Here is a 22,527-nt window from a genome sequence, read left to right as displayed (position 1 = left end):
GGCAAAGAATCAGGGCTAAGAAAACCACAGTTACTAAAGAAAATGAAAGATGGATGGATAAAGAGTTACAGGATGGATAGTGAGGAAAGTGTTGGCTGGGCTATAAAGTCTTTAAAGGGATGCAGAGGTCATATTGTAGACCTCTTTGTAAAACTATCTTATGTTAAATACTCTGCTGAAAGGAATAATAATAATTATTTTGATGTTTACAGCAACAGTCCAAGTTAGATATCCTCACACTGTTTTACCAATAGAGAAGCTGGGATTCCCAGACCTAGGGTAGCCAAAACTCAGTTGGCTTGTCCCAAAGCCCTTCATCAGAAAGGTACCCCACATGGTTGCCTTACCTTGTCACTTAACCACACACTGAACAGGGACATAGTCAAGTTGTTGTCCTGTTGGTCTTCACCATAAACGTGAAAGACAACACAGATCACGTGTCTAGTCAATTCATTTTGTGATGACAGGTGGGATCATGTAGCCTTAGTTATGGCCTAATTGAAAATATAAATTTTTTTTTTTTTGGTGAAGCTTTGCAACCAGGGAAATCATTAACATTTCATGCTTTAACCACACTTATCCAGCTTTGTAGATTTGACGTTTTATACTTTGCTGACATTTTTGGGTTGTTAAAAGGAAATATCTTTTTTGTATTCCTCTCCCTCTGTTACAGCAAGTGAAGGCCAACTGTATTAGTAGTTATAGAAAAAAAATAAAGGGGAAAAAAATAAAGACCATATTTCTTGCTACTTTTTTTTTTTTAAGTAGAATTATCCTGGGGTTTCAACCAGAGACTTTGGGCTGCTCTGTTATTGATCTGTCTGTTCTATATAAAGATCAGACCATATGTATCTGTCCAGATTGGCAAGGATTCATTTAGAGTCTTTGCCTTTCATATTTTTATTTGTTGCTTACTACTACAGTCTCACACAGATAATTGAATAGAATAAATCTCCATATTTCATCCAATAGATTTAAAAAACGAGTTTTTCCAAACCCATATTTAACATAATAAAATTAACTTTTGATCTCTCCAGATAGCTTTTATTTCTCTGGTAAAGTGGTCACATCCCTAATCATGCATTTTAAATTAACCCTCTGAATTAGTGAGATTTTGTATCACGTTACAATATGTGTATTTGTGTGGATGGGCAGTTTTTCGGCAAGAGAGTTTTTTGCCACTAGCACTACTTGGGAAGCCCCAGTTTTTCCACACCACCATGCAATTCTCAGACACCAGCTGGATGTCCCACCACTCAATTCAATTCTGACACTATCTACGTGGAGATAGAAAAAGACCCCACAGGTTAAGAGTTCAGGCTCACAAGACTAACTCTCCACCCCAACATCAGATGCCAATTGCAGGTCTGGGTTTTCATCTGTGCTTCTGACCAATTAATTATAGATCTGAAATTCCAAAGCTCCCTTCCGAAGGCTTCATTGATCTACTAGAGCTGCTCAGAGAATAAGGGAAACATTTTTCTTACTAGATTACTGGTTTGTTAGAAAAGGATGTCATTTGGGAAAAACTAGATGAAAGAGATACATAGTGCAAGGTGTGGAAAAAGGGCAGAGAGCATCCTTGCCCCCGCTGAGGGTCATTTTGCCTCAATCTCCATATAAGCACCAACTGGAAGATCTCCAAACCCTATACTTTGGGGCTCTTATGGAGGCTTCTTTACATAGGCATGATTGATGAAACCGTTGCCATTGGTAATTGGACTCAGTCTCCAGCTCCCTCCCCTTCCAGGAGGTCTTTAGTTGCTATTCAGTGGCTCAGTCATGTCTGACTCTTTGAGACCCCATGGACTGCAGCATGTCAGGCTTCCCTGTCCTTCGCCATCTCCCAGAGTATGTTCAAACTCATGTCCATTGAGTCAGTGATGCAATCCAAACATCTTGTCCTGTCTCCCCCTCCCCCTCCTGCCTTCAATCTTTCCCAGCATCAGGTTCTTTTCAAATGAATCAGTTCTTTGCCTCAGGTGGCCAAAGTATTGGAGCTTCAGCTTCAGCATCAGTCCTTCCAATGAATATTCAGGAGTGATTTCCTTTAGGATCGACTGATTTGATCTCCTTGGAGTCCAAGGAACTCTCAAGAGTCTTATCCAACACCACAGTTCCAAAGCATCAGTTCTTCAGTGCTCAGCCTTTTTTATGGTCCACCTCTCACATCCATACATGACTACTGGAAAAACCATAGCTTTGACTAGACAGACCTTTGTCGGTAAAGTAATACGTCTGCTTTTTAGTATGCTGTCTAGGTTGGTCATAGCTTTTCTTCCAAGGAGCAAGCGTCTTTTATTTATTTTTATTTTTTATTTTTTATTTTTTTTTATTAGTTGGAAGCTAATTACTTCACAACATTTCAGTGGGTTTTGTCATACATTGACATGAATCAGCCATAGATCTACATGTATTCCCCATCCCGATCCCCCCTCCCACCTCCCTCTCCACCCGATTCCTCTGGGTCTTCCCAGTGCGCCAGGCCCGAGCACTTGTCTCATGCATCCCTCCTGGGCTGGTGATCTGTTTCACCATAGATAGTATACATGCTGTTCTTTTGAAACATCCCACCCTCCCCTTCTCCCACAGAGTTCAAAAGTCTGTTCTGTATTTCTGTGTCTCTTTTTCTGTTTTGCATATAGGGTTATCGTTACCATCTTTCTAAATTCCATATATATGTGTCAGTATGCTGTAATGGTCTTTATCTTTCTGGCTTACTTCACTCTGTATAAGGGGCTCCAGTTTCATCCATCTCATTAGGACTGGTTCAAATGAATTCTTTTTAATGGCTGAGTAATATTCCATGGCGTATATGTACCACAGCTTCCTTATCCATTCATCTGCTGATGGGCATCTAGGTTGCTTCCATGTCCTGGCTATTATAAACGGTGCTGCGATGAACACCAGGGTGCACGTGTCTCTTTCAGATCTGGTTTCCTCAGTGTGTATGCCCAGAAGTGGGATTGCTGGGTCATATGGCAGTTCTATTTCCAGTTTTTTAAGAAATCTCCACACTGTTTTCCATAGCGGCTGTACTAGTTTGCATTCCCACCAACAGTGTAAGAGGGTTCCCTTTTCTCCACATCCCCTCCAGCATTTATTGCTTGTAGACTTTTGGATAGCAGCCATCCTGACTGGCGTGTAATGGTACCTCATTGTGGTTTTGATTTGCATTTCTCTGATAGTGAGTGATGTTGAGCATCTTTTCATGTGTTTGTTGGCCATCTGTATGTCTTCTTTGGAGAAATGAAAAATATGGAATGCTTCACGAATTTGCGCTTCGGCATCACATATACTAAAATTGGAACGATACAGAGAAGATTAGCATGGCCCCTGCGCAAGGATGACAAGCAAGTGTCTTTTAATTTCATGGCTAAAGTCACCATCCACAGTGATGTTGGAACCCAAGAAAATAAAGTCTGTCACTGTTTCCATTGTTTCCCCTTCTATTTTCCATGAAGTGATGGGACTGGATGCCATGATCTTAGTTTTAGTTTTTTGAATGTTGAGTTTCAAGCCAGGTTTTTCACTCTCATCTTCATCGAGAAACTCTTTAGTTCCTCTTCATTTATTGCCATTAGGTTGGCATCCAGGAGGTCTAGGGTGGAACTAAAATTTTCAGTCCTCTAATCTCACAGTTGGTTGCCAAGGCAACTAGTCCCCATCCTTGAGTTACCTTGAGGCTCTCCAAAAGTCACCTCATTAACATAACAAATGACACTTTTTTTTTCCTTCCTCCACTGGAGAAATTTCTAAAGTTTTAGGAGTTCTGTGATGTAATCAAGACCAAAGATAAATATCTTGTTACAAATCACATTAAAATTGCTCTTAATCTTCCTTCCTATTATATTGCAGCTTAATCTTTTATCTGTACTTTATAGTTTATATACAAAAAATATTTATATTCATCCAAAGGTAAAACTTATTCCATATTGCATTTCTTATATTATTCTTCCAATTTTGTATCTTTGAATTAGAATTTAGGTGTGTGCTTTCCTCAGAGGTAATCCACTATTGAGATTTTAGAAACAGCGTTTAGTTTTTTTTAAATTATGTTTTTAGGTTAAACAGTTACCTGAACCAGGTGATGGCTTAAGCAGTTATTTATCATGTGTCCTTCTGTATAATACTGTATAGTGTATCTTTTACATATGAAAGGGTATATTTGTTGAGTGTAGAGGTGATGAGAAGCTTGTTGAAAAGCCAAGAATCTGAAAACATGAATCTATGAACTGTCTTAGCCCAGAGAGAACAAAGATATCTAATTTGCCATGCTCATTAATTATCTATGTCTTCCTAGCACACTAGCTAAGAATCTGTAGCTATATATTTATATATTGCCCACTTTGAAAAAGAGTCATTATCCATTGGGGATGTCTCTCTGGGGCACAAAATAGGAAAAGGTAAGCTGTTTTGTTTTTCTTTTTCAATCTTGCCTTAGCTTCATGAAGTTGGTCTAAATCAGGGACCTGCAAGTGTTCGCATAAAGGGACAGATAGTAAATATTGAGGAACTGTAGGCCACACAATCACTATTGCAACAGCTCAGCTTTGCTGTTGTAGTGCTAAAGCACCCTGTTTTCAGTAAAATTTCACTCATGAAAACTGGTAGCAGCCCAGATTTTGCCCATAGATCATACAGTTAGCTGACCTCTAGCTTTCAAATTGTAGTGCTGGAAAAGACTCTTGGAGAGTCTCTTGGACTGCAAGATCAAGCTAGTCAATTCTAAAGGAAATCAGCCCTGAATATTCATTGGAAGGACTGATACTGAAGCCCCAATACTTTGGCCACCTGATGGGAAGAACTGATTCATTGGAAAAGACCCTGATGCTGGGAAAGATTGAAGGCAAAAGAAGGGGTAGCAGACGATGAGATGGTTAGATAGAATCACCAACTTAGTGAACATGAATTTGAGCAAACTCCGGTAGATAGTGAACAGAGGAGTCTTGTGTGCTGCAGTCCATGGGGTTGCAGAGTCAGACACGATTTAGTGACTGAACAACGAATCTGAATAGTATATCACCTGGCCTCATTTGAGAGAAATTCATATTATGATTTTCTCGAATATGAAACTGTTCCCCTGGCCAGATATTTGGTGAGAATCTTGCATGATTTTGCATCACCTGGAAAGAAGACAGTGCATCTTCACATGGGACACCTGAGGATGCAAGAGTACCTTGTATTATTGTACAAACTAGTACCTGTTACACGCATTGTCTTCACTGTTGTTTTTCTCATTATTATAATTATTTTTTTCCTAAGTTGAATAACTTTACATTTCTATGTGACCTAAGTCTAGTATAGATTCCATTAAAAATTTGTGCAATTTAAGGGTTACTTTCCATTTACAATTATTACAAAATATCGGCTAAGATACCCATGTTGTACAATACATCCTTGAGTCTATACTATATCCAGTAGTTTGTGCCTCCCCATCGCCTGCTCTATAGATTCCATTTTTGATAGGAGGAGAATGACATGCAGTGGTTCTTAGAATATGAGGTTGGAGTCATTAAAATATCTTTTGGTTACCAGCAACATGAACAAAAGTCAAATAAGTTAAGGGAAGACATAAAACATATCCTAGTGATGCCATTTAATCTTTTAAAAAACTACCTGAAATTCATCACTGATTTTAACAAGAGATTTCATGAATAGCTACAAGACACATTTCTATTTTCAGTCTCTGATTTCATCTGTATGTTTGCTTTATACATCCCTCTTATTTGCCACACTAATTTCCTCCTCATCTCTAATCACCTTGAAGAGAAATATTGCTGCCCAAAGTCTCTGAGTCTGTAGTTTCAACCTCAGGGAAAGATCGTCTCTCCCTTGATTCCGCTTTGATTCTAAGAAAGGCCTCCTGGGTCACAAGATGAACCCTGAGAGGTGAGTCTGAAGAAAGTGCTATGATGATGCAGTTTGGAAAACAACCAGATCTAGGAGCTATGGGTGATCTCAGGGGTGTGTGGGGTGAAGTGGCTCAAGCAGGACTTCAGTCCTTGTTTTCCTTGAGGAAAGAATTCAACAGAGACAGAGATTGTGAAGCAGATAAAGCATTTGTTAGAAGCACAGTATATGTAGAAGAGCGCGCAGGCAGAATTGAAGTGAGTCACGCCCCACGGGTGGCTTCGATCGCGTGTATGGCGGCAGATTTCCAGGTTCCCTCTGACCAGTCGTCCTGTCCTTGCCCTTATTTGGTCTGACTCAGGGCCCCCTTGACATGTGCATGTATTGTTCAGCCAAGATGAATTCCAGCACAATGGTTTCTGGGAGGTTGGTAGGGCGTATTATGGGCTGACCTCCCCCTTCCTTTGACCCCTGAGGATCGTCCCTGCACATATGTGGGCTGGGGGCTCCACTTGAGCACAAGAATGAGGAAAATGTAGTTACCTTTAGTTCAGTTCAGTCACCTAGTCATGTCGGACTCTTTGCAGCCCCATGGACTGCAGCACACCAGACCTCTCTGTCCATCACCAGCTCCTGGAGTTTACTCAAACTCATGTCCATTGAGTCAGTGATGCCATCCAACCATCTCATCCTCTGTCATCCCCTTCTCTTCCCACCTTCAATATTTCCCGGCAACAGGGTCTTTTCAAATGGTCAATTCTTCACATCAGGTGGCCAAAGTATTGGAGTTTCAGCTTCAGCATCAGTCCTTCCAATGAATATTCAGAACTGATTTCCTTTAGATGGACTGGTTGGATCTCCTTGCTGTCCAAGGGACCCTCAAGAGTCTTTTCCAACACTGCAGTTCAAAAGCATCAGTTCTTCAGCACTCAGTCACCTTAGTTTTTATCTAAGCAGGGCTTTGTCCTTTTCTTGAAGAGTCAGCAGGAGACTGTTTGCAGCTGCTCAGTCTGGGGTCCATCGATCTCTTGTCTCGTGGGCACCAATGGTAGTTCCACAGCTGCTTCCATCTGGATGGCCTGTGATGCTGAGCAACTCAGGAAACGCAGGGAGGTGGGAAACTCAGGAAAGAGTTTTTGTGCAAGGGGAACTGTTGAAGTAAGAGATATATGCCTTATTTACTGGCTTAGAGAGAGAATGTCATGTCTTTAGAATTTCTGTTTGGCATAGTAAATTAACCTCTACACTTTCCTAGAATATTACAGTTGGACACTTCCAAGGAAGCCAGCTTCTACATGTTTGGAAACACATGACATTCTTGGTTAGCTGACTGCGTGTGAAAGTGAATTAGTTGGTGCTTTGCTGTTAGACCAATGAGCCTTAGGCTGGAAGGCTACTCAAGTGAAGAGAATGGAATTGAATGCAAAGGACCTAATTAGCTCTGCTCACCATTTTTTGCCCTGTTGAAGCTATATATAATTCCATGTTCTTCCCTGCATTGTGATGATCACCTTCAGTTCCTTCATTTCAGAACCTATTGAAAGTGGAAAATGATGGTCCAAAATATCATATCTCTCACTGAAGGATGACAAAGCATAGATAGCTCTCTCTCAGAATAAATCATTTGTTCCTCAGGTTAATTTTTTGTTGTTTTTCTGTTTGTGAAGCTCAATTGCTGCTACTTAAAAACTGACCTACAGCAACGGATAGCATTTTTGGATGAGAACATTGGCTCAAAATGGAAGTGCTGAAGAGGTTCTTGTGGATTTTTCTCCTCATGTTTCTCAAGAAGCAGCCCTTGACCCACAGGAGACATGAAATTGTGGGTTTTGGTGGTAGGATCAGGACATTGACATTTAAATTCTTTATTCACTTTCAGTGATGTCCTTTCATTCCTAAGCAATTTTTGGTCTGGGGTTTTCTCTTTAAAAAACAAACAAGAAGAAGCATAGCTGAAAATTGCTTTCAGAATGTCATAGATGGAAGAGATGGGAGTTTGTCAACTCTCATGCTTCTGTCACCACATTGTGTGGGATTCCATACAATGATACACAAGTAAATATTTAGAATAATAAAACATTATAAATAAAGCAGCAAGATATTTGGATTTGTTCTTGTGTTCATTTAGTAAGCACTTTCTCTTTTACTGAAAGTATTATGAACAAATGACTCTTTGCTTCTTACAGATAACAAGTTAGCATGCTTCAGACTTCACATATTTGTGAAATCCATTTTTTTAAATAAGAGCCTATCTTCTTTAATCACTTTTTTTTTGTTACCAAAAATAAGACATGCCTTATTTTTATTTTTCTAGTAGTAAGAGTAACTTAGTCATGAGAAGTAGAATAATGTCATTAAATAATTAACAACTTTCTTCTGTTTATACTTGGGAGCATTCCCAGGTAGCTTAGTAAGACTGGAAACCATAGACCTGTGTAGGTAGGAGAGCTTCCTCACCCCACTTTCCCATGACCTTAGGAAATACATAGTCCTTCTCTCTTCTGTGCCTTCTAGGGGACGTGTTTTCTCATGGCCTCCCTTCTTATTTTTCTATATTCACCCTGGTCTTCTGGATCTTCTTACTCCAGGATTCCTCTCTTCTTCACTGCTGGTGCTAGTCCCAGATTCTCCCTAAACCTCAATCACCATGCAGGTTTTTCTGATAGCCTTTAACTTTATATTGGAGTTTTGCCTAATAAAGAAGTGAATAATGAACTCTATATATTCCTGTTCTTAAAACTACCTGAGCTTCCTTGGTAAGGGTTCCCTTCTGGGCTGATGTTTCTCCTTCACATCTAGCTCTCCCGTTTTGCTGATGCTTCTGCCCCCTTCTGTATATCCAAGGATCTCAAAATTTATTCTGCTTTAAGATGATTTAGCTTTTCATTTTTCTGAGTTTGCACTTCTCAGGTTTGATCTAGGGCATTCTACACATAACTGATAATGGTTCAGGAAAGTGTTATATGAAGACCTCTTTTCCCTCTTTAAAGGATCACCTTTGTTTATATCCTGCATTAAAATATTCTGATATATTTATCACACTACATTGTTTAAACTGAGATGGAACTCATATAACATGAAGTCAACCATTTAAAGTTGAACAACTCAGTAGCATTTAGTACACTTGCAATATCATCCAAGCATCACTTCTCTCAAATTCTGAAATGTGTCCATGTTGCCGAAATAAAACCCTGCATGCACTAAGCCATCACTCCCTGTTAAGGGCTGAATTATATCCTGCCATCTTCACCCCACCCCCCTAAAAATTTTATTAAGATTCTAATCCCTGGCACTTCAGAATGCTGTCTTCTTTGGATAGAAGGTTGTTGCAGTTGTGATTAAGGTTGAGATGAGGTGGTACTAGAGTCAACTCGACTACTAATCCAGTATGGCCCATGCTCTTCTAAGATGACAGTCATGGGAAGATGGAGACATTGAGACAATGACATGTGACTACAAAGGCAGAGGATGGAACTAAGAAGCTGCAAGACAAGGAACAAAGATGATGGACAAGATCAAAGACATGGACAAACATCAAGATCAAAGATGGAGGGCAAACCAGCAGAAGCTAGGACTGAGCAAGGAAGGATACCCTAGAGGTTTCAGAGGGAATATAGCCCCACGGACACCTTGACTTTGACTTCTCACCTTTAGAACAATGTGACAATAAATTTTATTATAAGTCCTTTATTATGCATCCTAGGGAACTGATATACCCATGTTCCCTCTTGCACTCAGCATTTGCAACCAGATATTACATAAAAGGGGAATCCTACAGTAGGTGACCCATTGAGTCTGACTATTTTCACTTAGCAAAAGTTTTTGAGGCACATTTACTCTGCAAGGTACCAGTACTTTATTTTATGGCTGAATACTGCTCCATAGTGTGGCTGTCTCACAATTTATTAATTCATCTCCTGATGGATACTTAGGTTGTTTTCATCTAAGTGGTATCTGACTCTCACTTTTGCCTATTATAAATAGTTCTGCTATGAATATTTGTGTACAGTCTTTTTGTTTTTTTCTTTTTGAATACCTCTTTTCAATTTTGAGGAGAACATACCTAAGAGAGAAATTGCTGAGTCATATGGTAGTTCTGTAAGGATGTATAACATTTTACTGGTAACTTCTCTCTTAACCTTATTCTATAAATGATTCTCACACATTATTTACATTACCTTCTTGAGTATAATTTTATTAATGATCCATAAAATAAAAAGATAACCAACATTTACTAAGTTTCTACTCTCTGCTATTGATAGTCTACTCTATGCTAGATTAAATTTGGAGATTTTTCAGGCACCTGTCTCATTTTAGTAGCTCAGTGAATATCAGTCATTATTGATGTCTTTATTTTGCCAATGAGATGACTGAGGGTTAGAAAGTGTACATTTACTGACATAACTTTCTCAGCTACACTGTGCAGAGCTAGGGTTCAAAGCTTTAGTCACAAGCTCTAAATCATATACTCTTGCCTTCTGCATCACACTGTACATGCATGCATGCATACTGTCTCTTCAGTCATGTCCGACTTTGTGTGACCCTATGGACTGTAGCCGCCAGGCTCCTCTGTCCATGGGATTCTCCAGGCAGGAATACTGGAGTGGGTTGCATGCCTTCCTCCAGGAGATCTCCTCGACCTGGGGATGTTCTCGACCTAAGGATCAAACCCAAGTTTTTCTATGTCACTGCCAGAAGAATTTAATATTTAACAGCCCTCATCCATGAGACTTGAACTTTTTCAGTGGAAATTGATCCAGTCTATTCAGTTTCTTTGGTTACCTTTGTCCCAGAACAATGACTTTTGTTGGTTGAAGCTTGGCACTAATATGGCATAGGTTTGACATATTAAAGCTTATTGTATATCCAGAATATATGTCTGTTCTCAGCCTACTCCTATCATTGCTGCTAAAAATAAAGCAGAATTACATAAGTGGGTTAAGACAAAATCATACTATTTCTGAAAAGCAATCGAATTTCTTATTGCTCTTGTTTTCAAGACAGCTCCTAGTGTTATGACCCTTTCTTCAATTCTGCGTGCCTTAGGCCAGATCTTTTCAACAAGACTTTCTGTAATGATGAAAATGCCGTGCAGTTTTACACTATCTAATATACTATTTACTAGCCACATGTGACCATTGAGCAGTTGAAATGTGCTGAACAAATGTTATGAGGAGCTAATTTTTTTATCTTTTAAAAAATATTTATTTGTTTATTTGGCTGCACTGCATCTTTGTTGTGGCACACAAGATCTTTGATTGCAGCATGCGACTTTTAGTTCTAGCATGTGGGATCTAGTTCCCTGACCAATGATTAAACCTGGGTCCCCTGCATTGGAAATGTGGAGTCTTAGCCACTGAACCGCCAGGGAAGTCTCCTAAAATTTTTAGTTAGTGGTATTTAAATTTAAATTGCTACACCCGACTAATTGCTAACATACTGAACACTATAACTTTAGAATTTCCCATTTCTATTAGACTCATATGTCCTTTTCAAGATCCCATAACAGTTAGCTCTGTATATTGCTAAAATAAAATCCAAATTTTGGGTAGTAATATCATAGGTAGTCAATCTTTCCTTCAGTATGGTACTATAACCTACATTTAGATAGAAATGTGTTGTCCTAAACAAATAATATGAATATAATTCTTTATTGCATTGTAAGGATTTGTGTCTTCTAAAATTTAAACAAATGGATAAATTTGATGGATAACTTAAGTAATGGGAAACCTGAGTTTTAACTCCAGTATGTAGAGAAATCACTTCCCCAACTCTAGTTCTCCTGCCTCATCTTTAAAGTAAATGGTTTGGATTGGGTACCTGATTGGTATTGCTGTTATTAAGTTGTTCAGTCATGTCTGACTCTTTTGTGACCCCATGGACTGTAGCCCACCAGGTTTCTCTACCCATGGGATATTCCAGGAAAGAATACTGGTATGGGTTGCCAGTTCCTTCTCCAGGGAATCTTCCTTATCCAGGGATTGAACCTGTGTCTCCTACTTTGGCAGGCAGATTCTTTACCCCTGAGTCACCTAATTAGATGATCCATTTAAGCATCCTTCTTCCTTTTTCTTCTCTAATGCCATCATATGATGTACACCTTCAGCCTTCATCCTAGGAAACTCCCATTCCCTTAATCTCTGATCTCTCTAGGATGGCATAAACTCTGGACTGTTCTCTCAGTTTCAATGAATAAGACAGATATTCTCTGCACTCAGTTCCTTTGCAAAATAAAGTTTGTCTTGATCTCATCCTTTCCTGAATATTGCAGGATGAAGCAGTTTCTTTTGAAACATCTGAATCAATTAGGAAAAATTGTTTGTTTTATTTTGTTTACTCCCAAAGGCAAAAGCAAAAAAAAAGTTACTTCTGAAATGTCAGTGCCAAGGATATTCCATCTTATGCATTTTAATTTTGTTAGAAGAGGCATGTTTAACCAAGGCTGTAAGCAGAAAACCTTCCATAAAGATCATTAAATATGAAAATATATAAACATATTAAACAATCTATGCTGATTCCAGAAGCACAGGGTAAAATACATTTAAAGAATGTTAGTTCTTCAGAACAAAGGAAACATGCCCTACTCTCTCTCTCTCTCTCACCCAAGAATGTGTATTGCAACATAGTCATTATCTGCACAATATTTTAGATTTTCAGCAAAAAGGGTAGGTAAGTCTTTGTGGTGGACTGCATATCTGTATTTAGTTAGCAGTAATTTCTGCAAAAGAACTTTCTTTCAGATGTATCCAAACTGTTTCAGAAACAGATTGATTTCTAGACTGCTTGCATTTTCACAGAATTAAGAATTCACACCCCACAGACTTTATGAAGTTCCTTTCCCTTCCCCAAGGTTTTAACATACAGGAATGAATGGCTCCAAGCTATGTTAGAACAGAGGTTTCAGTATAAAGCTGAGATACGAAATTCTGTATGACTGGAAAATGTACTTAAGGAAGAAAAAACGAAAACATAAAGATAAAACTGTCTCTGTATCTACATGTTTGTCCTCCCCCCAAAAGTAAATAGATAACAATATAGAATAATATTTTATAAAATATATTATAGTCACATACTACCTTAAATTGAAAAGGATGAGTAACATAACCCTATCCCGAATCTGAGTGTTTACCTTGTGGAAGTGAGAGGCATAGCTGTAGTCTTTCATAAATTTAAATTCTCTACATATATATATATATATATATATATATATATATATGTATTTTTTTAAGAGGATTTATTCCAAGAAGTTCTCCTGCCAAAGCAGGAAGTCATATGTATGGTGGTCACACCCAAGTCATATCCTCAGTTTCATAGATAGGAGTTAATGTAAACGGCACTTTGAAAACCATGCAGCCTGACTCCAGTTAACCTGGCGACACTCCACATTAAAATACATGAAAACAAAGGGTGGGTTAATGAAAGTCCCACAGAGATTTTAAAACTTTATTTCCTTCTCATTGGTTAGTTTAATGCTGCGAAATAATCCTAAAACACACATCCCAGAAAGGCCCCAAGCAATTCTATACATACAAAAGTGGGCCAAGCCACCCTATTCACTGCATACTGATAGATGGTGAGTTAATTAACATGATGTTATAATGCAAAATGAAAATTGGATCTTCACTGTGCCCTTTTGGTTACTACTTTAAAGGTAGAGGAGGCATAGGAGATGAATAATAGGCTTAATAAGGAAACATTTCATTGGGTTTTTCATTATAGTAAAAACATCTCAGTGGAGAGATAAAAGGCATTTACTAAATTTGCCAGAATGGAGATGTGATTGTTGGAACAGTTTAGGTTCTTTATAATTCATTTTGCTCTAATCTCTTTTTTTGAAATCTGAGCACAAGGAAGAAAAGAAATCCTTACTTTCATAATACAGTTGGAGGACACAGAAAATGGTCTTTACCAGACATTTTGGATTATGAGTTTCATTCTGACAGTCATTTTGACCAGAGAAATGGCAGTATCAGCTATTAAAAGGAAATTAACTCCCAAATTGCAATTACAACATTAACTTTAGTTAGTACACCAATAGGGAAAAATCATTTTCTAAATATTTGTCTCAGGATATGTCTCTCTTCCATCCAGCCAATTTATCTCTTGCTTTTCAAATGTCAAAGTCATCTGTAGTTGTTTTTATCAAGACTGACAAAGGCAGGTGAGCGACAGTTCAACGTAAAAACACAGAAAATGTATGAACTGAATTTCTGATTAATTAGACTATTTCATTAACTAGTTCTATTTTTGGTGCTGTGAACATATTTAAAATGCTTAAACTTTTCCAGGTTTGCCAAATGTAGTAAGAAAACTACACTGGGGAAAGAAAAAAAAAAAGCATTACATGAAAAGTGTATGACATAGCTAAATATGTCTAACAGCTGATAGATACAGAAAAAAGAGAATGGAAATTTCTCCATTATTCTGAATAATGTAGGTTAAGACTCCTTGAACACCTGAACCAAATTCACAAATGCAGAGGAGTTCAAAAGCAGATCAAGAGTAGGTGTGCATTTGAGAACACAGCAATGCAGCCCTGGAGTACCCACGTGGCCCTTCTCTTTTCAATCACCACAGAGGTTGGCTATTTTTAAAGTGTTGTAAGATTCTAGAGTGATGAAAAAACACCCACTCCAGTTAGAATCTATTCTTCCCTTGTCAGGAAACTGAGTTTAATCGTTAATGGACTGATTTCAAAATGCCAGTGCTTCTTGGCTCCAAAAATATAGGTGGGGGAAATTATAACAATTGATTGCCCTTTAGTCAAATACTGATGACTGGATAAAAGCTGTTACCACCTGCAAATGTTTTTCTTTCCTTTAAGCCAATTTTTCCAAGAGAATATAGTTTCAGAAGCTTGAGTAGTTTGAGGGTAAGCGATGGTATTTTGAGAGACTAAGTCAGGGAATTGTCCCAGAAGAATGAGGAAATCAGAAATGATAAGAGGCCATTAGTGATAATCAGAAAGGTACAACTTGTTGCTGAATTGGGATATTCTTGATCTTCTCTTCTCCAGTTAATCTTGAGTTAATGGTGTAGGCATGTACTGGATTAACCCACCTTGGGCAGAATATTCAAATAAATAAATGTATCTTCCACACTCTCCCACCACTTGTCTTTTTTTTTTTTCTACTCAGCTATCAGCTGTCTTTAATTTTTTTTTTTTTTTGGCTCTTTGGGTCTTAGTTGCACCACACGAGGTCTTCTGTTGCAGTGCATGGACTTTCTCACTGTGGTGCATGGCCTTAGTTGCCCCGTAGCTCGTGGGATCTTAGTTTGATCCCAACCAGGGATCAAGTTGGTGATCCCTGCATTGCAAGGTGGATTCTTAACCACTGGACCACCAAGGAAGTCCCAATCCTATCTCCTATATCTGATTGTGCTGTCTTTAATTTTCAATCATGGAAAGACTCAGTTCTGTATCCTAAACTTTTTCTTTCTCCACATCGCATCTCTCCCTGTTGGGTCCTCTGATAATTGCTAAGAGGGTATTTGTTTAATCCACTAATTCTACTTGAGTTTTGAATGATACCTACAGCTTAATTCCTTAATGATCCCATGGTGTTCATAATTTTAAATAGGTCAGTAGACAATCCAAATGATTCTTGCATTTGTCTTTTCTTGTTTTTGACCTTTGGAGCTTTCTGGATATATTAGAATGATAGTAAGTCTTTGGAGAAACATTTTTGGACGGACTAAGATTTGTTTTGCCTTGTGTGTGTGTGTGTGTGTGTGTTTGTGCTATAGTTCAAGTCAAAGAACATGGTAATTGTTCAATCTGTCTAAAGCAAAACACTTGACACATACACAGCTGTTACCCCTTACGTTCCCATGTCAGATATCATTAATCCATCTCTGCACTCTTTCCCCCTGAATTCAGATGCGGCCTTAGAATCCATCTCAACTCAGACTTTCAGGCAACCATTAATGGATCATCAGAAGCTGTGCCCCTGCTTCTAATGTCATAGTGGGGCGTGTGTGTGTATGTATTTGAATGAAGCAAAGAAAGACACCTATGTATTCCCTCTCCCTTTTTTCCTCTTACTGGGACTAAACATCATGGCCGATGGCTGTATCATCTCCATTGGGAAGACAGAGAGTTTTTAAGAGTAAACTAACTATGTAGATGTGATCTAAATTTCAGGATACGACTACCAGGAGGCATGTGTAGAATAGAATGAGTATTGGTCTGTGATTGAGGCAGAAGGAAATGTTATGAAATGGGCCTTTGGATGCATTGTTCACTTTTCTTTGATCAACATAAGGATCCATAGTATATTAATATTCTTGATACATTAGCTCATGCCAGTTCTTATTCAAAATCTATCACAATAAAAACACCTATGTATACTCCTTCAAACTATCTTAAATAGAAGTATATTAAATATATTTTCTTAAAGATTTTGTAATTCATATGAACTGAATTCTCAGTTGATACCAGAAAATCTCCATTCTTACATCAGTACTGAAGATGCTAGGTGAAAGATGATGTTTGAGGATGGGAAATAGTCTTATTCCTTTTAATTATCCTATTATCTTAATGTTTTTGGTTAAAGACTCATGTCTACCCTTTGATTTTTATGATAAATTATTTTTATTCATTTTAAGTCAAGTGATTGCCCCTACCTTCTGTCTTCTCCCCATTTAGATATTATCTATACTTTAAAGTGTTAAAATGAAAGAAAAGAAACCTGAAGGAAATCACATTTATTGTATTTCTGTCTTATGCCAGTTATGATGCTACACATAGTAGCATTGTTTCAAATGTTATCTGATCTTTTGTTTTAAACATTTTTAAGTGGAGTCACATTATTATCCCTGTTTGTAGATAAATAATTGGTGGTTTAGAGAGGTCTTAAATGATATGCCCAATTACAGTATTTGAAAAGAATAATTTGGAAATGAAACCTTACTTTCTCCAAAAGACCAGATCAATAAGGTCAGAACCTAGATTGTATAATGTATGATTAGCTTTATGATATTTAATATGTAGTTGTTATATTTAAGCACCATTTGGAAGTGGAGATTTTCCTAGGAAATTTTAGTGGATGAAATGAATCTCTCTTTTGTAATAGTCTATTTGGAGCAGTAAGTCACAGACAATTGTGATTAAAAATTGGAATTCTAAGATGAAGGTCTGGCTTCAGGGTTAATTGACCCAATGATTTGGTAAGATCCAGTATTCTTTCTATGTGTCTGACCTGTTTTTCTTCTGGTTGTTTTATATTCTGATCAATAGCAAGATGACTTCAGCACCCCCAGAGCTATTAATGTCCAATGGAAAGCAGAGGGACCTTTTATTTTTGCAACTTTTTCTCAGGAATGTGGAAAGATCCCTAGCAAATAACACTGCTTGCCCTCAGGCTCTTCAATCATGGGGGATTCTCCAGGCAAGAATACTGGAGTGGGTTGCCATGCCCTCCTTCAGGGGGTCTTCCCAAACCAGGGATGGAAGCCAGGTCTCCCATATTGCAGACAGAACCTTTACCACCTGAACCACGAGAGAAGCCCAAGAATACTGGAGTGGGTAGTGTATCCTTTCTCCAGAGGATCTTCCCAACCCAGGAATCAAACCTGGGTCTCTCGCACTGCATGCAGACTCTTTACCAGCTGAGCTACCAGGGAAGCCCATTGAGTGCAGTACTTGGCAAACAACTCTTATGGAGTGAATGGTTTAAGAATCTGCATAGACTTGTTTTGAAAAGTTGTTTGGAGCCATCTCAATGTCAAAAAATAGACTACTTAGGTTTACTACTTAAAGTTATTGGAGGTAGAGAACAGAAAAAGCTTCCTGCCCTTCAATTGACTAGGATGATTGCGATTTATCCCAGAGAGAATCTAAATGCTAGACATTTATTAAATAGCTTGGGTGTTCTGAAAATTGTTGATAATAATGATGCTTACTTATGGTCAGGTGAAGATAGGTTGTTATTAGGGAATGTCAACCAATTGGGAGACCAATAGTATACGAAACAGATGAATAAGTCCAGGGAAAGGGATCTTAGGATCCCCTGGGATGGAGGGAAGGCAGAAGGGGACAGGGAGGGAGAGCCCCAGTCAATTATCTGGATGTAGGGTTACTGAGATCAGAGGCTAGGAAAAAGTCTAGACACCCAAGGTAAAAAAGCAGAATAAAGTGGGCCAGGAAGGTTGATTGGCTACTTTAATAGGGGTAAATAGTAGTGGTCATTCAATGTGGTTACTGCACAATGTGGATATTTAGGGTCAGTTTGCCCCAGGCAAGTAGTTCTAGGACAATTAGAATCACCTGGAGGGCATGTTAAACCTGGTTTCTGGGCCCCACTCATTGAGTTGCAGATTCAATAGATCTGAATGGAGTTCAAGGTGTTGGTGGATTGGGGTGGGAGTTTGAAGGGTTGGGGGGCTGGTTAAACAAGTTGCTGGGTGACTCCAAGGTCTCTGAGAGCCACTGACTGTTTTACCAATAGGTCAGTCTGTAGCGTAACACAATCAATTTGTTTTTATTCCATACAAATCAGCCAGGCGAGAGTTGAAGATTGTTGGTATTTTATTGCTATCTAAAAGACATTCTGCAGAATTAGAATATTAAGGACAGTTGCTGAGACAGGAGAACATCCATAACAGGATGAAGGACACCTAAGATGCATGGAGTTGAGCTAACTGGACAGAGTTGTAGTATTCACAGATCGGCATTAGAATCTGGCACCTGAGTTCTGACTTTTGATTTGCAGTGTTCCCAACAGCAAACAGTAGTGTTGCAGTAATGGGGACTGCTTCCAAGGCTCGAGCGTGAGCTTTTAACACTCAGAAATGAATGGTGAGGAGACACAGCTACTGACAAAGCAGGAGAGTTTATTGGGAAGGGGCGCCCAGGTACAGGGTAAAGAAATCCAGGAGAACTGCTCTGCCACGTGACTTTCAATCTTGGGTTTTATAGTGATGGGATTAGTGTCTCAGGTTGTCTCTGGCCAATCATTCTGACTCAGGATTCCTCTAAGAGAAAACTTGCATTTACAGAATTTTATTATCCCCAGTGTTTTATTCCCTCTCAGACTGTATTCATCTACTTTCTTCTTGGGCTGCCGTGACAAAGTACCGTAAACTCATTTGCCTAAATAAAATAAATGCATTTCAGGAGGCTGACAGTCCAAGACCAAAATGTTGGGAAGGAAGGTTTCATTTGAGGTCTCTTCTCTTGACCTGTGGGCAGCTATCATCTGGCTGTGTGTTCACATGATCTCTTCTTTGATGCAAGTGGGGAAAGAGAAGGAGAGAGATAATGTCCTCTATTCCTCTGGTGGGATGAAAGTGAAAGTCACTCAGTCGTGTCCAACTCTTTCTCCAGACCAGAATACTGGAGTGGGTAGCCTATTCCTTCTCCAGCAGATCTTCCTGACCCAGGAATTGAACTGGGGTCTCCTGCATTGCAGGTGGATTCTTTCCCAACTGAGTTATCAAGGAAGCCCCTATAATGATATTAATTCTGTCAAATCAGGTTCGCACATTTATGCCTTCATTTAACCTTAACAGTTTCCTTAGAGGCCCCATCTCCACATGTAAGCACATAGGGGTTAGGAATTAGTATATTAATTTGGGGGATCTAGATGTCAGTCCATGACACAAACCATAGATGGACAAAAAATTTCATTACACAAAAATTAGAAATGAGGCTAAAAATTATGTAAACTGTGCATAAATCCTGATTTTTAGCAATGAGGTATACTGGTTTTGTCTTGGAGATTAGGAAAATTACTCTCTTTCCCTTAAATCAGCCAAACTCATTTCAAAATTATACTAAATAATATGTAAGAATTTAGTAATTATATGTAACTCTAAAGAGTGATATAGATACAATGGATATTTATTTCAAAACCATGTTAATTGTTTATCTTGTTATATTTTTTAAGTTTCAATGACTCCCATACATAACCATTGTAAACAAACAAAAGTCTGTTCTGTGAAGATGGTAATGTTTTTGTGGCCTTTTCCTATCCTTTAATAATAAGACTGGAATTTGATTGACAAATGGTAGATAAAGAGAAGAGATGAACAAGTCCATTTGATTCCCAAAGTATGAATATAAAAAGTCACTGATATTAAGAAGTCTCAGCAAGATATATTTTCTGATTTTTTCTTTTCCTTCACTTTGACTTGAAAGTGAGTTATTTTATAAAACTTTCTAATTTTTTCTTAAAAGTCAAATAGTACAAAAGGATGGGAATTTGATCTGACTAAAAAGAGAAATAGCAACCAATCAAAATTTATTTACCAGTTCAAGGAAATCAGAAGCAGTGATATATCACCAGATGGTAAATGAATCAGTGTTACCTCTAATGGTGTTTATTATTTTCAACTCAATGTTATTTGCAATTTTTATGTTATTTGGATTTCCAACTTTTTCATTTATTGCAAAAATTCATTAGGCACAACTCTAAAATCTGCTTTTTATATTCTAGTCCTTTCAATGCAGATTTATAAGAGTGCTGAAAAATCAGTTTTGTAGTTAAGGGAGCAAGTGTGGGAGTAGATTATACAATCAAATGCCTGGTAGTAAAATAAAGAAATAGAAGTAACCTTGGTAGAATGAAGGCTTGTGGTTTGGGAGAATATGCTGAGTAATAAATGAAAACACAATATCTTTTTACATCTATCTTTTGATATATGTTTAATTTTGTTTTGCTCTAAAAAGAGTTTGCTGTCTTAATGCTATTGTATTGATTACAGCCACTGTAATATCACCCCTAGGGTTTTATCATGAAATCTTATATACCCTTTCTTCACATTAAATGTTGATAGAGGCAATACAGACACATATATCTCAGGTTTTTGATGCTCTTTGGAAATTTAATTTAGTTTCTGTATAAAGTTGTTTTCATATCCCCCCAAAGTCAATTACTTTTATTCTCATTTTATGCCTATTACAGAAAAAAGTCATAGTAGTTTTTGTGGATACCAATGACTTACATGATATAATAGGTTTAAAACTTTTGTATCACTTTTTAGCTATTTTCAGCTTAAATATTAACTCATTTTGAATATTTCAAAAATTGATATGGAATTGTAATATTTCATAATGGCTCTCAATATGCTTTGAAATTAGAAATGACAAAGCTTGCTGATGAACTTGACATGGAATGCAAAATAAAGAGAAGAAAAGTCTTTGTGATTGTTGGTTGTTGTTTTGCTTAAGCTCCTTGAGAGAATATAATCACCACTTACTGAAATGGGAACTGTCAGTTTAAGAGAGAGAAAAATGAATCATAGTATATTTGCTTTATGATATATAGGATATTTCTTTATTCTATAAAATGTGTCAGAACTAGTCTTAATTTTTTTTTTTTCTAGAGATTCCAAACTTTTTGATTCTGGACTGAAATTATTTTTAAGAGGGTTACAGCATAGATCCCATCAACAAGATTTCTTCCTATTCATCCATGGCATCTACCCATACTTCCCTTATCCCACTAGATAAAGTAGTAACCCTGTAAGTCACTGGTTTAGCCTTTACTAATTTTGGAGATCAGTTAACAAGTATGCTTTTCAGCCAGACAACTAATAACCATAAGAGTATCAACAATAATGAATATCCTTCTTGGGAAATTCAATTCCTTTCTGTCTCCCTACCAGTTTTCTTCATCTTGACTGATACCATGACTTAACTCTAGGCTGAGAGAATTTTGAAATGGCTGATGAATGATTGTAGAAAATAATATCTTATATCTGGAAGTTGAGCATACAGAAACTTTTCTAGAAAATATATGAAAAAAATTTAGAGGCAATGTTGCATTTGTATATTTGAGAGGGCAAATAGATCCTGCAAAACACTATATGTAAATATAGCAAAGTTAATGGTCTTTCCTACCCATTTGCTGTCTTCTGGGAATAAATTTTTGGGGAAATACTGAAGTCAGCTGTTATAAATGCATCTCCATTCCTATTTCTTTCCTTAAAATCCTGAAGATAGATAGAATTTTCTTCTGATTTTTGTGTGGGAATGAATAACTGATTGGATTAATGGAGAGACATTCTTTTGTAATAAGCATGATAAAAGGTTTATATATAGGAATAACTTCTGGGAGTTTTCACAAACATTCCATTTTTACTATATTTCTAAAGTCAAGCAATTAAGATGAGAAGTTCTAAAGCCAAACCAAAGAATCTAAGTGTTTAGGTCAGTTGCTGCTACTCATATATCTCCAATTGTATGTTTATCTTATAAAAACAAACTTCTTGCACAAATAGAGCAGATTTTGTGTGTTCAAAGTCTAGAAAGAGGAATTCATGTTCATTGCCAATCTATATTACATAAAAGAAAAAAATCGGTGCACTGAGAAATGTTTGATTTAGCAGAGTCCAGTTGGTAACTACCTGTTGGATGAATAGGTCATGTAAAATTTTGAATATACATTTCTCATGAAGTGACTGGCCAGATCCCAGAGGGAGATATTGTGAGAGACAAAACATTTTCATCAGGGTTGAAAATACCGAGAATTAAAAATGCCAAGTAAATTTTCAACAGTTGTTTCAATTAGCCAAAGCCATCTGAAATCCTTTTTGAAAACAAGAAAATAAAAACATGTGGAAATAATCTCTCTTATTCAATTTTTGATCTCTAGAACTGCTACTCATTGAGAATGATTTGAATGTCAACAGGAGTTAGAGTTTCTAGTTCACTTGGAGCCATCAGAAAAA

The 22,527-nt window shown here is 37.6% G+C and overlaps 1 pseudogene; it reads left to right on the top strand.

Annotated features, from left to right (window-relative positions):
• The first annotated feature begins 3,278 nt into the window (after positions 1 to 3,278).
• On the top strand, positions 3,279 to 3,374 carry LOC133064777 (U6 spliceosomal RNA; annotated as a pseudogene).
• The last annotated feature ends 19,153 nt before the right edge of the window (positions 3,375 to 22,527 follow it).

This window comes from Dama dama, chromosome 1 (genome assembly GCF_033118175.1).
Source record: "Dama dama isolate Ldn47 chromosome 1, ASM3311817v1, whole genome shotgun sequence".
NCBI classification, from domain to species: domain Eukaryota; kingdom Metazoa; phylum Chordata; class Mammalia; order Artiodactyla; family Cervidae; genus Dama; species Dama dama.
Note: the sequence above shows the minus strand (reverse complement) of the source record. Positions and strands in the feature narration are given on the sequence as shown.